The sequence below is a fragment of the Lactuca virosa genome, chromosome 5 (assembly GCF_052849685.1).
Source record: "Lactuca virosa cultivar CGN04683 chromosome 5, Lactuca_virosa_CGN04683_v6, whole genome shotgun sequence".
NCBI lineage: Eukaryota > Viridiplantae > Streptophyta > Magnoliopsida > Asterales > Asteraceae > Lactuca > Lactuca virosa.
Window position 1 is genome coordinate 271,075,687 of NC_136430.1, and position 14,257 is coordinate 271,089,943.

Genomic DNA, 14,257 nt, shown 5'->3' on the forward strand with positions numbered 1-14,257 from the left:
AGTCTTTTAAACTTATATTCTTGTTAGATTCATGTCTATATAGATATAGTTATATAAGTAGGGTTTGAAGGACTTAGGACTGATAGCCCGCTTTATTTCATGTTCCTTGTTTGGTTGTGGACTTAGAGTATCCGGTTATTTGTCCGATTGTCGTTGAAGTCCTAGTTATATATTATGTATATCTGTTTAGATATTAAAACTCTTACTCCAGTGCAGCGCCTTTGCGTAGAAAAGGTACCTAGATAACCTCTCAAGTAAACTATAGTAGGTATAGTTTAGAAACCAACAATAACTTTTATGAAGAGAAAATATTTTAAAACATGTACTTTTAGTAAAAAGAAATATATATAGCAAAATCAGAGCATGAGATGCATCCTCATGACGCGGATTTCACCGTTGTCGAGTTGGTAACCAGAGTCTCCTGGAGGGAGAGCGAGCATTGTGTGTATATATCTATACGAGACAGACCATCCCACATCATGACTGCTAGCTACAGTCCCGGCCGACCAAGCCAAGGGGTGACAAATGTCACATTTATTTCGATGCCAGCAGGTCGTCGTGTTTACATCCGTCAATCAGTATGGTTACGAGTATCTTCACATTTACCTTATAATTCATGGCCTTAAGGTAATTAGTACCACGGTAGTTTCTACATATAAAACTACGGTACTATAATATTTTTCCCTAATACATTAAACTTAGAACGTTTTTGACATAAAACGATAATGTAAAACTATATTTTGATAATGATAGTAACATTGGGAAAAATGCTCTTTAAACACAAAACAGTCAAGTCTTGGTAGAAGACTGCTTTTAGTAGAGAAACTCATTCTTTTAAACACAAATCAGTCAGGTCTTGGTAGAAGACTGCTTTTAGTAGAAAAACTCATCCTTTTAAACATGAACCAGTCGAGTCTTGGTAGAAGACTACTTTTAATAGAAAATATAGGATTTTCTGGAAGGAATTCAAATACTCTATAAATTTTATGAGATTATTTTGAGGAAAAATATGTATTTATATCAATGTCATTAAAATACTTATGAACTCACCAGCATTAAAATGCTGATCCTCTCTTTCAAAATAACTTGTATTCTCAGGTCGTCAGTAGACAGGTACACTCCGAGAGCTTTTGCAAAGTCAGCCTTGTACCGAGCTGCGTCTTATGTTATTCTCTATATCTACTTTTGATGTTGTTGCTAAATGTAACCTATGTAAAACTATTACTATTAATGCAATGGTTGTTGTACTTTGATTACTATACTGCATGTGTTGTGATACTTGACATGACGTCCTCCACCCCAGAACGTTTCCGCCGTTCCGGTTTTGGGGTGTGACAGATTGGTATCAGAGAATTGTTTATAGTGAGCTCAGTATATCAAATCATAAAAGATATACAACCTATAAATAAAATGGGATAAAAACACTCTGACCAAGAATTATACTTTAAAATATAACCATATTTTACAAAAGTATAAGAACATCCAGAATATAAAAACCCGAACAAGTATCACAAGAAGAATACGAATAAAAGTCTTTGGATGTTGACCATTACCGTCAAACCTGGGCAATTATGTAATCGTAAGCTGGAATAAATATAACCTGATCAACTATATTTATTCGAGATGCGACTAACGTGTGTTTGGGAGTGATGGTGGTGTTACAATGAATCTGAAACTTACCATGTAGGAATGCTAGAGCCAAACATAAAGTTTAAAATACTATAGGAGTATTATATGATACTAAAAGACTAACAATAAATCTAAAAGCATGTTCAGAAGTTCTAGAATCAAACATGTAATTAAAATACTATAGGAGTATTTTAGGAACCATAAATAACCTTGCGTGAAAATTAAAAAGACTGTTATTGATAGATCTATGATTACAGAGTATATGCTCTCAAGGTTATATATAGTGAGGATCTCATAGACTAAGAATGTGTGGTTTCGCTCTACTTCCTTTTCCTTGTTTGGATGTGGATATAGAGTAGTATCACATATTCGAAGGTCTATTAGATCTAAGTTATTTATGATTTGTGTACACTATGTAATTGTAGAAGGACCCGACAAGGATCACACAGTAAAATGTTTTAATAATCCCTTAAGATTCTTTAGACATTCCCATTCTCGCATAGACTCTTTTAGAAAACCTTAACCACTTCAGTAATCGGCAGGGGAGTCGATAAAGACCCAGAAGAGGTTCATTGAGAAGATTTCCAAGTAGGAAATAAATGACCAGTGATGAGACTATTGAAATCACCATGTGTCTATACCCTTTTAGGGACATCGGTGGGAAATTCGCCTGAACTTCCGAGATTCCAGTCATCCATTATGAAGTGACGACGATCGGAATCAGAATCAGAAGTAAGACGGAGCGGAAATTCAATATGTCTACTGGAGAAGAGAACCCCATAAAAATACCCGGAGAAAACCAAAGTTCATTTCAGCCAAGAATAAGCGGTGAACAAAGGGAGCCAATGCATGAAACCCGAGAAGTGTTTCTATCTCTTTAACGTCACACTAATAACCCATAAAATAATACAACTTAGTGAGCTAGTGATTACACTACTCACACTATGTGTTAGGCAAATCGTCTTTCCTGTCGCGATTAATATAAATAGATCGGATCACAAAGTCTCAATTGAGAGTGATGAGCCCTTAGCATTCATGAATCCTTCCTTGTGTAATCTTCATTCCAAAGTTCTTTCAAATCTTTTCAAAACCGGAGAGTGAACCTCTCCAATATAAAGATAACTTAGTTGGAACGACACCCATTTTATGGCTTTCCGATACATTTACTCTACCCTGTTACCAGGACTGCATCACAGGGATGTAGGTCGACACTTAGATAACCATAACTCAAAGCGCGGGAAAAATTTATGCCTATTATAATAAAGAAAGATACGTCTAAGGGTAACTATCGTCTCTCATCCGCTTGTGTTCCTCATCGTGTAGGAAAAACCATGCCTCCGAAGAAACGTAACCAACCCGCTAGCAAGACACCGACTCTTCAGATCGATGAAGCTACGTTCCAAGCTGCAGTTTCAGCAGCCGTAGCAGCTGTCATGGCTCACCTGAATGCTAACAACGCAAATGTTAGCAGGAGCACTATCGGGAATCCCGATCATAGCAATGGACAGCAGCAACCAGCACCGGTGTGTAAAGCCACCCAAGAACTCCAATCTAATCCCCTGAAAAGAAAGTTTGAGAACGAGAAGAGGAATACCTCGGCTCAAGGACCTTCCGAAGGGCAGCAAGTTGAGGTAGACAATACCCCTGTCAACCCACCCGTCTCGACACCAAGAAGACCATACCTAGGAAACTTCCCCCACTGCAGCAAGTGTGACTACCATCATTATGGAGTATGTCGAGAACCCTTTTGCGTTAGGTGCAACATGAAGGGGCATACCGCTCGCAACTGCAGAACTCCGGTTGAGTTTATTACATCAACCACCAACGTTGGGACCAGTCCAATATGCCACCTATATGGTGAAATTGGGTATTTCAAGAGGGACTGCCCAACTGAAAGAAATGACAAAGACACAGGAGGAGTTTAACCCTAAAATCTAGAGGAACATCAAGGAACCCGGTAGAATTTTGGTACGCTTCTCAACTTTAAGTAACTAATCGAAAACTTTAAATAATCAATTCTAATTGTAATTACTCCCTCGTTAAGGCAAAAGTTGCAGCACTGTTGTAAAACTTAAAAACCCATCCGGTAAAGCTATGATGGCTTAGTATATACGTTAACGCCATTTATGATTAAGATTGATAGACCTCGAGTGAGTGATGCGACCTTATCTCCTGTTCCTTGTTTGGTTGTGGATTTAGGGCGGAGTCGCTCAGTCAACAGTCCTTTTAATCTTAATTATACATGACTAGTGTATACTAGGCGATTATAGAGAGGCCTTGTGAGAAATCCGTTCATGAAAAGTACATTATCCCAAAACATCAGGAACCCCAGAGTTCAGCGTCAATCATGTCGGTCCAAGTATCCATGATAGTAATACTATGGACGAAACCCGAGACGCTTAGAACTTGTGTGCCCTGTTCAACACATGGTCCTAACAAACTTCATTCCATATCGTGTCGATGTCTATTAATTTCGACACCACAGTCGGTCATGGTTCGACTTGGTTCGACCATGCGGGAATTCCTAGTGCTGTGTAAAAAGAACTTTCACCTTATCATAAGTGTCAAGTAAAGGTTCTTTTGAACCTAATAAGAAAACCTAATGCGAACCATCGGTCGTCTCTTTCATCCAACCTTCAGAAGTACCCAGGAGAGGGGTACCGCGCGTTGTTGACCAACCCCATTAGACATTAAAAAGCGAAAGGCACTGCAGATATTCCGGAAGACAATAACTGCCCAAGGCCTACTCAATAGATCCTCCAGAAAGACCACTTGCACCGCACGATCAAGTTCGTGAATCAAGAGAAAGAACTCATGGGATTAACTTACTACTACTGAGTATATGCATTAGAGTGGTATATAATTTAGGTCGATAAGATTTAAGATGTGTGCTTCCGCCCTGCTCCCTGTTCCTTGTTTGGTTGTGGGTTTGGGGTGGGGCCACACATCTGAACATCCTGTCAATCTCAATTATATACAACTTGTATACACTGAGTAATAGTGATTGAGCCGAGTATGAGGTCTACCATGAACCTTAAAATAAAACCCTTCATCATATAACCATAGGAAAGAAGCTGAAGTCAAGAGAACAATTGTGGGTAAAGCTACTAAAATGACTACAAATTCGAAATTTGTTGTCATCCCGGTTAAGCCAACATAGTAGCTGACACCCTCAGTTAGGAAAAGTGACTCAAGTCGTAAGAGTCAAAAACATTGACTACGACCATCCATTCACGCCTGATCCCACAAATTAAGCATCTCAGTAGTGAGCCAAGAAACCTGGAAAGCTGTGACAGGTTAAACTCTGAGAAGAATGGATGGGAAATTAGAGGTTCTGAGTGACAGATTCTTATGCCCTCCAGATTTAATCTAGATAGAGAAACTCGGTAACATCGGAAGAGTAGTTACAAGGGATGATCGCACTACTCAAGCACTTCGTTCATCCAGATATAGACGAGAAGTGTCTAGGTCGGAAAGAGTTGTGATAGTGCCTCGTCATGCGAGAAAAGTTACCGTTGCCCTATAGATGATAGTCTGCATTCACCAAAGTTAATACTAGGATGCTAAGAACCACATGATTACCTCCGCAACCAGAAATACTTGAGTAAAGTAGACAGCAAGTTGTGTTAAGTTTTATAACCCAGGTCATAAAGAGATTGTGGACTCGACACCAGTCTAGGTGTTAGTCGACGGGTTATACAAGATCACGCGCTTCCTACAAACTTGAGGAAGCAGACACGATGGAAAAACTAATGGAGCATGTCATAGAGATTGCTAGACTACTAGGTGTTCCAAGGAATACTATCTCTAAAGAGATAGCAGAACCACCTCCTGCAATAGTCAATCACTTCAGAAAATCTCTAAGGGCGAAGCTAGCCCTGATCAGAGACTACTATCCATGAAACAGCGAACCGAATGAGAGAACGATTCCTTCCGATTAGGGATCATGCTGTGAAAGCATCTATTAGACTATGATGAAAATTGGAGTTATCTAAGTGCAATCTGGTAGAATCCTTTATCATCCCGACATTTGAAGTATTTCTGTTCAAAGCCCCTCATGAGTCGAAATTGCAGGTCCTTTCCGCACTGGGCTGAGGTAGATGCCACGCAACCAATAGATGCTAGCATATAGTCAGCACCTTCAATGAATCCAGGAAATCTCCGAAAGCCAACCAGTAGGAAATACGAATCCGAATACGACCTGAGACTCCTAGGAACCAATCATGAGGACTACACCTCCAGTAAGGGAATACAAGTCGAACTATTAAGTTATTATATCAATCACATATGATTAATAACTATCAATCAAATAGATTTTTGATTGTTAAACTGTTTTATTCAGCTAAAGGTTTTCATATATTACTTTCAAATCTCTTTTAAAGTACTATAATCTCTTTTTAAATTACTAAACTTTTATCAAAGTCTTTTAAACTTATATTCTTGTTAGATTCATGTCTATATAGATATAGTTATATAAGTAGGGTTTGAAGGACTTAGGACTGATAGCCCACTTTATTTCCTGTTCCTTGTTTGGTTGTGGACTTAGAGTATCCGGTTATTTGTCCGATTGTCATCGAAGTCCTAGTTATATATTATGTATATCTGTTTAGATATTAAAACTCTTACTCCAGTTCAGCGCCTTTAGGTAGCAAAGGTACCTAGATAATCTCTCAAGTAAACTATAGTAGGTATAGTTTAGAAACCAACAATAACTTTTATGAAGAGAAACTAGCTATATCAATATTTTAAAACATGTACTTTTAGTAAAAAGAAATATATATATATATATATATATATATATATATATATATATATATATCAAAATCAGAGCATGAGATACATCCTCATGATGCGGATTTCACCGTTGTCGAGTTGGTAACCAGAGTCTCCTAGAGGGAGAGCGGGCATTGTGTGTACAGATCTATACGGGATATACCATCCCACATCCTGACTGCTAGCTACAGTCCCGGCTGACCAAGCCAAGGGGTGACAAATGTCACATTTATTTCGACGCCAGCAGGTCGTCGTGTTTACATCTGTCAATCAGTATGGTTACGAGTATCTTTACATTTACCTTATAATTCATGGCCTTAAGCTAATTAGTACCACGGTAGTTTCTACATATAAAACTACGGTACTATAATATTTTTCCCTAATACATTAAACTTAGAACGTTTTGACATAAAACGATAATGTAAAACTATATTTTGATAATGATAGTAACATTGGGAAAAATGCTCTTTAAACACAAAACAGTCAAGTCTTGGTAGAAGACTGCTTTTAGTAGAGAAACTCATTCTTTTAAACACAAATCAATCAGGTCTTGGTAGAAGACTGCTTTTAGTAGAAAAACTCATCCTTTTAAACATGAACCAGTCGAGTCTTGGTAGAAGACTACTTTTAATAGAAAATATAGGATTTTCTGGAAGGAATTTAAATACTCTATAAACTTTATGAGATTATTTTGAGGAAAAACATGTATTTATATCAATGTCATTAAAATACTTATGAACTCACCAGCATTAAAATGCTGATCCTCTCTTTCAAAATAACTTGTATTCTCAGGTCGTCAGTAGACAGATACACTCCGGGAGCTTTTGCGAAGTCAGCCTTGTACCGAGCTGCGTCTTATGTTATTCTCTATATCTACTTTTGATGTTGTTGCTAAATGTAACCTATGTAAAACTATTACTATTAATGCAATGGTTGTTGTACTTTGATTACTATATTGCATGTGTTGTGATACTTGACATGACGTCCTCCACCCCAGAACGTTTCCGCCGTTCCGGTTTTGGGGTGTGACAACGGAAAGCCCGAAATAAAGAAGTATTCGGAGTCAAAGTTATACATGCGAAGTTTCTGAGTTTTCGCTAGTAAACCTATAAGTTAAACTGCACTTAGTATGCTTTAAGTATAAGTTATGTTTAAGTTCATTATCATTATTATGAACCTATAAACAAGATTTATCAGTAATCCTACTTATAATATTGATCAATCTACTTACGGGAGTGATGTTTAGGCTAGATCTATGAGGTGTTTAAAGTGGATTTTCCAAATAGTATACTCTATATACCATACAGATCCTACCTCGAGAGTGATCTTACCTGGTCCTTCCTTATTTGATAGAACTCAATATTTTTGGGATTATTGAAGAATCTAGAAATGGTTAGTTATAACCTTATAAATATGAACAAATATTGAATGTAGTAATATTCATATTCAGGTCAATTTAAAGAGAAAAGTTGAAGTGTTAGGCAATGAGCTAACCTAATCGTGGATCTTACACGTCAATTAGGTGAGTGCATGGTTACTTTCATGAGCACGATTTAATATAAGTATTGAGTACTTAAAGGATTAAATATATGTTGAAAGTTTGTTAATTTATTCTATGTTGATAGTATACTTTATATGTGAATTAAATGCTTAATTATCTGGAATACGTGTTAACTGTATATTTATAATACTACATAACACTCTGTGAGAGCCATATATGATTATATAAATGCTAAAAGTATTTTTTTTATTATACACACGACAATCTCATTACAAGTATTATTACTTAAAAAGGTTTAAGGTGTAACGAATACTTACTGGTTGAATTCTGTGTTGAATATAAATACCTATAGGATGGAAAGTATTTCATAAAAAAGGAAAAAGGTTTTGGAAGTTAATTACATGCATCATATTCTTGTCTAGTGATAAAGCAAGACTTATAAAGGATGCTTAGTTTGAAGTAAGTTGAATAAGTGATTAGTTATACCTTGTGCCGCATGATATTGCATTGAGTATTGAGTATTTGTATTATAGTCAGGGCTAGCTATAAACTAAGACTTATAAGGGATGTTGAATTCAAAGTAAGTTGAATAAACGGGTAGTAATAATAAAAAGGATGTATGCGAGATTGGAATGGAGAGTAGAGCTTTGTTCTATGGCATTATCACGTGCCATGATATGGATTACGTACTAGAGTTATTCGATAAATTGGATATTGTGTAGTCTCATTCTAGGGTGTGTGTGTGAGAGATTAGTACCGAGAGGAGAGTTCTGTTATCGTGCTAATATCTTGAGCCCGAGTGTGGGTTCTGTACAAGACATCTGCAAGAGTAAGATGACGACCACTGACTATTCTAGACAGTATGGTGGAACACTAGCATGCTCATTACATGTAGGTGTTAATGAATCATACTATCCGGTAGAAAGGATTGTGTATTAATTCGAGTACTACATCCCCCTCATGGTTGCTTTTTATGATTTACACTGGCAAAGGAATCCCCTAGATGTGTAGTCAAACTGTTTTTTTAAACGATTCATCAGGTCAGGTGATTTCTCTAGATGATCGTTCTTTAGGATTCGTGAGAATCGATTGGGCGGGGTATGGAAGTGTATATTGTTTTATAGATATCTTCGTTGGATTATATATCTATAATGTTTCGTAACAATTAGTTTTGCATGTTTATTGATTGCGGATTAGCATCATAATAAAATTGTGGGATTGAAAACCCTATGTATCTGAACAGGTATCCCAACCTGACCCACTCAATTAAGATGCATCACAGGTAGCAGTGTTAAGGTTGATGGAACTTGAACAAGTTGTTGAGTGATATGCATCCATTAGGTCTTTACAATGTACTTATGTTTTGTATTGATTATCACATCCTTAATTTTTTATTATTTTCAAACAATCATTTGTATTCAAAATGTTTTAATATACTAAGATTTTCCGCAAACAATGATAACATGGTTTTTAAAAACATATAGAAAAAGTTTTTTATTTTTGTTCTGAAAAATAGGGGATGTCACATTTAAGGCTCTAAAAACTTGAGGGGAAAACACAATCGTGTAAACATATTTACATGGCACCTAGGGTTGATAGACGTGACACGTTCTTTACAAATTTGCAATATACTTAGATTCTTCCAACTCCAGCTTCCTCATGTGTTTCAACTTTAAATATGATCCAAACTGCGTCCAAATGCATCCTGAATACTTCTCAACTTCAAATTGCATGAAATATACATCAAAACTTGAGCAATACATGCATTTTGGTAAAAATGATGAGTTGTCCATTACTTACACTAAAACATACACAAATACAGAAAACATGATGCAAATAGTACTAAAATAAACAAAAAAGGATGCATTAAATGACATATAAAAAATCACTTAAAGCTTAAACCTTAGTTGTCCTCAACTAAGAAAAGGAATTAACATTAAAAATAAGAATGAGCATATGTATATGAATGAAAAAGGAACGACAACTAAAACTGTAAATCTAAGAAAACTTAAAATTGAACTTGAATAATAGAAAAATGAAACTGTAATGCAATAACTTAAATATTTTCACTCTTTTTTTCCTTATTTTTCTCTTTATGATCAGTCTTTACACCGAGCAAGCTCTAATAGAACCATAGACTTGAACATCATTCTGACTACCTCTAGTTCCAAGACTATATTATTTTTTTATTCCATAGTGTTTCGGTATAAGATTTATTTTTTGTTTTGTAATTGTTTTACTAGTTTACTGTGTTTAACAACTCTCTAGTTATGGATAACTATTACTACACCTGCCAATATTGAGACTATCATTTTTAGTCCCTAGCGGTTTCCACATTTTACGAAGCACGTTTCGAGGTAAAGAGTTTCATCATAACATGCAACATTTTTGTTTTCTTTATGCATAAAACAAATACTAAAACAAAATAAATTTTTTCAGTTTTTGTTTAAATGATGATGATGCAGAAAACATAACATGTATGCATGTTTATAATCGAACATGTACGAATGTTGGTAACTAAACATGTATGAATGTTATGATCAAATATGAATAAGTTTTCATAACCGAACATGTATGAACATTTATAACCATCATAGATAAACAATTATTCATAAATGAACATTTATTAAAAACCTATGAAATTAATCATGTTCATATATGTTCATAATTGAACATTTATACAAAAACTCAAATGTGTGTATGGTAATGAATGGACGTTTATTAAAAAACCAATAAATGTAACTGCACGTAAATAACAATTGAGAATCTAGCTTGCAACTGACCAATAAAAAGAATCTAACTTTCAATTGAAAAAGTTCCACCAAGTTCTGTTTTTAGCTTCTTGACAAAATTTTGATCATCCTACACAGATGATATAAAGAATATTGTATAACAATGTTCAAAGAAAATAGAAATACAAGATTAAAAAATGATTGAATAATCATAAAGAAGATGCTAATTAGATTTTAATTTATTTCTATCTACCAAGATTTTTCCTTCCCGAATTTCCAATATCTACAATCCACATGCAATTCCTAATTAACTAGATAACATATACTTTTTATTAGTCAAAAGAAGGATACCCTTTTTAGTTCATGTGATTACCATGTAATTTTAATCCTCACTATTTACAAGAACATATGAATAACCCAACTGAAAATAAGAATCCATTAAAAGATTTAAGATTATTAAGGCTTGAAAGTCTCAAAAGCAATCTATTTCATTTACAGAGGAAAAATGTCAATTCCAGATGTTTTTAAATTAAAATTTAACATGTTGATTAAGATTTTAAGTTCCTTATCTACATCATATTTTTCTATTTATGTAATCTTTATATGGATATATAATGAAATTATTCACAAATTCTGACGATATCAAATACTCGACTAATTATGATTCTTGGAAGTAAAAAAATATGGAAGTAAATCTAAATACAACATTCAACAATTAAGAAAAGAGTACCACCCAATGACGATTAGCAAAAGAGACATCCAATATGTTAATCTACCATATGATATAAATCTAAGGCGTTGTTCCATCACCGAGCTTCCCAAATCACACAAAGAAGTAAAATACGAGCCACGAAGCAAGTAACACACGGGTAGTCTCAAGAGACACAAGTTGAGATTTTGTGAGTTTCTTGATTATGTCAAATGAGAATAGGTTAGTAGACACATTGATTGAATAGTCGATTCCAGAACCCACCAATAAATCGCCAGCACCAGAGGAGGTCGCCGACGAGTAGGTGCTACCAGTAGTGTTGTAGAACTAACCTGGATTGCATGCGTATAAGTGTGGTGTTGTACCTGAATTGCTGGAATTGAAGTTTTTGATGTTTCCAACAAAGAAATTGGAGTTTGATGAGGAAGAAATATACATAAGATAAGTGTTGGTAGATGGAGAAGGGATGAACATCTATGGTTGAGGGAGGGAAGAAAGAGACGATGGAGAATTTGGTGATTCTAGGTATATGGCTGATGGACACGAAGGAAAGGGGCTTAAAAACCCAATAATATAGAATCCTCATGATACCTTATTATGTACATGATTTTCTGTACAAGAATCCATAATTTTGTTATGCATCCATTTAATTTAAACTATCCATATAATAATGCTAGGGTTGTGATTTTTATGTTTAAGTTTGTTCTCTCTTTCAGACGATACTTGAACCCTCGACCTCAAGTAGGAAAGACAACACTTGATAACGCTAAGCTAGAAACCATTTGATATATAAATAAAAAGATTAACCTTTAAAATCTTGAGTGCTAATTGTGTAAATACTAAAAAGCTAGGGCGGATTAAGCAAATAATGAAAGACATTAGCGTAATTTGATGAAGAATAAGCCACTTGCTGCTTCGGTTGAATCGCCGAACACATAAACTCCCTTTCCCACAACATGTCAAACGCATAACAGTTGATTTGTTTTTGTTTTTTTAAATAAATTTATCAACTTAGTTTTTAAGCTATAATATTTTTTAAAAATTTTATTCTCTACAAAATAAAAAAATATCATAAAAACTTGAAAAAATAATTTTATTAATTTTTATTTTATATAAAACTCAAAATAAAAAAACTCATCAAAAATCATAAAAATTTAACAGAGATATCTATTCATTATACTAACGAAATTTATATAAATAAAAATTAAAAATAAGTTTTTGAACTGTTTATATTTTAGTTTTAAGAAATATTAGTTTTTATAAAATATAACGAAAATGAAGAAGTACTCCGACTTACTATTTTAGTAAGGAATCTAAGTTTTTATAGAATATAAAACGTGAAATTTTTTCTCCAAATAAAATATTATTTTAGAAATTTGTTATATATAATATATTATGAATTTTTTTAATATAATTTTTAAAATTAAGGTTGTTAAATATCATATTTTATTTTATTTTATAAGATTACAAGTTCCGAAAAATAATATAATTCAAAAGTATATTAAAAACTTTATGATCCTTAATATATTATATCTAAAAATATTATGATCTTTAATCATATATTTTATAATTTAAAATATATAATTCAAAAAATATAATAATCTAAAATTTATTGTACCCAAAAACTTGATATAGTTGAATATATTATGAACTAAAATGATCTAAATTACTATAATTGCAGATGATATGATATAAATATATTATGATAGTTATATTTATTCTGTTTCAAAAATTGTATCATGCGTTAAACTTCACAAACTCAAATCAACCTTTAGTTCAAATAATATAAAAAAATGAAAAACAAAGAAACACAAGAAAGTTAAAGTATAAGTAAAAAAATTAAAAAATAAATCTAATTTTTTGAATTATAATATTTTCAACCATAATTTTTAAATTATAACATTTCTAGATATAACTAATCAATAATATTTGTCATCTATAATTATTTACTGAAATAATTTATAAATAAATTCTTAACTGTAATTATGCAGTTATGTACAGATTAATAATTTTACAATCTTTTCAGTTACCTCAAAATATCATTATCGATTTTTTCCATTACCACCAAAACTAATCACCGCCTCCGCCGCTCCCAACCCCACCAACAAGACCGGTGACTACTACTCGCTGCCGCCACCATCAATATCACACACCACCGCCATCGCCATCCCATAGATGCTATTCTTCTTCCACCGGCCTAAAACCATCCATTGAATGTATGTATGTGTGTGTGATGTCATTAGCACATATCAAAGGTATGTTCCGTCTATTTTACATCATATATGTTATCTTTCCAATATCATATTAATTTCCAAGAAAGATTGAAAGCACTGAAATAATCGCATGAAAGAAACATGAAAACCAGGGTTCATTGTATTTTTTTGGATTGTAACATTATAAATTTTCTAAAAACCATATTATGGCTTACGTAAAGTATATAATATATATGATAGGAACAAATAATGAGATAGACATTAGAGCTCACTCTCTTCACCACCACGAACAACTCTTATAAAAATATTATGAATGTTATATATATATATATATATATATATATATATATATATATATATATATATATATATATATATATATATATATATATATACTTTACGTAAAACAACTCTTATAAAAATATTATGAATGTTAATATATATATATATATATATATATATATATATATATATATATATATATATATATATATATGGGATAGGGAATATACATTACAGCCTCACCTAAGCTTAGGTACTAAACCTCTAAAATATGTCATTTTAACATGCTAAATATGCCCGGTTTGGTTTCACTTGGTAAATATATCATCCTCCATAACATTTCTTTCTTTCATTATCGTTTTACCATCTCTGTTTTCTTTCCTGAATTATCGTTTATTACTTCACCCAAGTGAACATT

General features: G+C 33.5%; 1 long non-coding RNA gene across 1 annotated transcript; it reads right to left on the reverse strand.

Annotated features, from left to right (window-relative positions):
- Nucleotides 1–9,370: 9,370 nt before the first annotated feature.
- LOC145115973 (uncharacterized) lies at nt 9,371–11,958 on the reverse strand. Its single transcript, XR_013711797.1, has 2 exons — nt 11,412–11,958; nt 9,371–9,623 (listed from the first exon to the last, which is right to left on the reverse strand). It is a non-coding gene; the product is annotated as an uncharacterized LOC145115973 (long non-coding RNA).
- Nucleotides 11,959–14,257: the final 2,299 nt, after the last annotated feature.